Source organism: Denticeps clupeoides, chromosome 16 (assembly GCF_900700375.1).
Source record: "Denticeps clupeoides chromosome 16, fDenClu1.1, whole genome shotgun sequence".
Taxonomy (NCBI): domain Eukaryota; kingdom Metazoa; phylum Chordata; class Actinopteri; order Clupeiformes; family Denticipitidae; genus Denticeps; species Denticeps clupeoides.
In genome coordinates, this window is record NC_041722.1 from 16,312,533 (window position 1) to 16,316,118 (window position 3,586).

Consider the following 3,586-nt stretch of genomic DNA (forward strand, 5'->3'; position numbering starts at 1 on the left):
AAATTGCATGCAAATTGTTCCGATAACAAGCTGCACTCATTTAAGCCTTAATTAAATGCTCACTTGTTTCTACTATGTGAACAACGTACTAATCTCTCACAAAGGGGGTTCAATTCCCTCTTATGTGGAGCACATGGGATGGGGGCACATTGAGGGGGGGGGGGGCGATTAATTAATTAATTAATTAATTAATTAATTTTATACATAAAACGCAGTATGTTGCCCTAGATCTGGGCCAATTGAACCCCAATAAACTACAAGCCATTAAGTTTGATACATGTCTACAGTGGCCTATGACGTGCACATGTGGATCATCTTTAATCCATATAAAGGAGAATGATCTATATGCATTCTTTATCTTACATATTTAATATTCAATCATGCCTTGAATGTATGATTTGAGACCATTTAATGCATGGCTTTTGAACAAAAGGAACAAGACAAAAATACAGCTCAAATGCATGTCAACCAAAAGAATGAAGTCAAGACCATGAAATTAAACATTATATACAGTTTCAGAGATTAAATTACCTAAATTAATGCATTAACATAGTGCATTGATGTGTAGATGGGAGATCAGGGGCATGGCAATTTTTTTATTCACTGTTCTTCATCTTATAAGTTCTTTTGCAGTGGGAAGTGATATAAATGTACAATTTCATTTCAAGAGGTACATGATACGGTATTCAATTTTTTCCTTCCATACCCATTCAGACACATTTATGACTTTTTTCTTCTTTTATACTTTTGGGAATTAAATTGGGCTTTATGCTGTTATGGTACTTTCATTATTTAACTAAAAAGAGCTGACAGTCAAAAGAAACACCCTGTCATAAAAAGGCCTGTGTGTTCATATGAAATGTCTGGGAGGTCCATTCTGTCCATTTTTTTATCTGTCCACTGGCCCTCCTCATTTCAGTTGCTACATCTGATGACCACCTCATTTTACCTTGTTGAAAGTGAAAGTGAAGTGATTGACCGAGGCTGCTTCCTTAACTAGGCCACCACTGCCCCAAAAGAATCATGGCCAGTACAGGGGTCGAACCCGCAACCATGGCGTTATTAGCACCATGCTCTAACCAACTGAGCTAACCGGCCTTGAAGTGTTGAAGTGAATAGTTAAAACAACACCATAACCTGCCTAATGTCACAGAGGATCCTTGGGACAACAGGATTGTCCCTGAGTGCTGATTGCTGGCCACGGCCAGTTGATTCCCCACAGGTGACATCTTCCATATTGCAGCATCCCTGCATCAGCGCTGCGAACCTTGCGAGTGACGGAAGACACGTGTGTGCTCAGACGCTGGTATTTTGTGTCTTTGAGAGCCTTGGTTTTTGGAAGTCTTGGTCATGGTCTGCAGCGGTGTGCCTCTGGGGTCTTGACTTGTGTGTTGTGTTTGGTTTTCAGGTGGTTCATGTATATGGAGTGATCCCCGTGTGAGTGGTGCTTTTCCTTCCTCCGTTTTCAAATCCCCGGCCCACAAGTAGAGCTCTATATGTTTGTCCATCTTAAATAAATGTTGTTCCATTTATCTGTGCCTGGGTCCTCCTGCTGCAAGGGGCCTGATTTGTACAAAACTTAACACAAGGCCTTTAACAGCAGTCTATGTATTGAATTATCGATAGCTCTCTGTGATTCAGAAAGGACCATCGAAACCTGACTTCACGCACCATATCTCCAAATTGAATTATACATTACATGAGCCCTTTATTTAAGTGAAACCAGATGAAGAGGCCAATGACCAGGGGATCAAATCAGCAACAATCTCCAATTCAGTCACCACTGTCTAAGCACCTGCACATTTTATAGAAATGTGTTCGTGGCCTGAAAATGAAAAGCCTGAAGGGGAAAAACCAGCTGTTAAGAGAGGAAAAAGGAGGAAACCGTAAAAGAAAGTATGGATTAGGTAAAAGGTGGCAAGGTTGCCCGATCACATTGAGAAGTGAAGATTATTTTTAACTTCACTCGGGAAGGGAAGCCACCAGCTGGATTTCAATGAGCGAGCAGAGAGCCTGTGATTGGTTAATTACTGCAGTGATGAATATGCTCTCAGCTGGCAACATCTTAATTGATGCAGTGAAGACCATCTAATTTCTTAAACCAGCGTTTTCCAACCCTGGTCCTGGGTCTGTCAGTAAGTGTTCATTCAAACCACATGTCCTCAGGACCTGCCAGGACCTGATCATCGGTGTGGCCACAGGGATGGCTGGGGGTGACAAGAAGTCATGTCCAGCCAGTTTTTCAGACTTGTCTGGGTGATTAAACATTCATCACGTCATTGGCACATGTTCGTTCTAGTAAAGCTGCTTTCAGACTGAACGCAACATGCTGTTTTTTTTTTTTTCTAGTGATTGTCATTGTGAAACATTTCAGCACAGCACATGGTGCACAGAATAAAATGTGTCTTCTGCATTTAAACCATTACCTTCGTAAGCAGTAGGTAGCCAAGATGGCCGCTTGTGGAGCAGTGTCTGGGGATGGTGTAAAATAGATGCAATGAAGGGAGGGCATCAGAGAATTGCATTGAGCTTGTTCATCTGACTCCACTAATTGGATGTTATCTGGACGTACAAAGGCATGGCACAATAGAAGTTAGAAGGAAAGAATAGTTTGTAGTTTATTAACACAGGTAGTTTACTATTGTAGTTGGAAATATTGAATGTAAAATGGTACCAATGTTACAGAAAAACCCAAATTAAAGGAAGGAGACTGAGAAAGGGAGAATGCTGGGAGCCAAGCTTCAGAGAGGGAGCCTGGACCTGGAGAAGTGGGGGAAGGGGGTCAAGAAGCTATGGAAGAAACCCCCAAAGGAGGAGGAAAAATAAGAGATGGTAACTACGAAGAGAACCTCTATTATGCCCGGCACTACACTTGCAAAAAAAGATATTCACAGACCAATCAGATTGTCCAAACAGAACTCCTGATACAGGAACAGAGTTGGCATCAACAAGACTTTCCTGTCATGGCACCTCAGGTGATTTGTTGGCCTTTTGGCACCCTGGTGATGCCTTCTGCTCTCAAACAAGAAGTTACAGCTTGGAGATAAATTGGGGGTTTTCATTAGACTTAGAATTTCCAAACTTACATCGGTACCTTGCTCAAGGGAGCCATAGTGGCACCTGGCGTTCCTGGTGTCAGGTGAACGCAACCGTTTTTCTGCTCATTTGAGCAAATCACATGGGCGTTCTGTCAGTGACGAGCTCGGATGTCGTCAAATAAACGCTGCATGCAACACTTTCAAACTACAGTTTTTCTTTACTTAACTGCATAAACTGATGTGGTTGAGGGAAATTAAAAACTTCAGTGGAACAATGACCTGCCACCCACCACCTACGATCAGCCACCTTTTGATTAAATGTGTGAAAATGCTAATAAAATCAAAAAGATCATTTAAATACCATTAAACGTCCAGTGTAGTTCTTCAGAAATTTTGGTTCGCATTTAATTAGCTTTACACAAATGTTAATAACTATAAGTGTGAATTATTTTCACCTAACAAACTTCTCTGGCATTACAGCTGTGAACAGGTTTACCACACGAATAATAAAGCGATTTGCATTTTAGTGAAAATATGAAATGCTGAAG

At 41.3% G+C, this 3,586-nt stretch overlaps 1 non-coding gene across 1 annotated transcript; it reads right to left on the reverse strand.

Annotated features, from left to right (window-relative positions):
* Positions 1-1,024: 1,024 nt before the first annotated feature.
* On the reverse strand, positions 1,025-1,098 carry trnai-aau (transfer RNA isoleucine (anticodon AAU)). Its single transcript has one exon. It is a non-coding gene; the product is annotated as a tRNA-Ile (tRNA).
* Between the last annotated feature and the right edge of the window lie 2,488 nt (positions 1,099-3,586).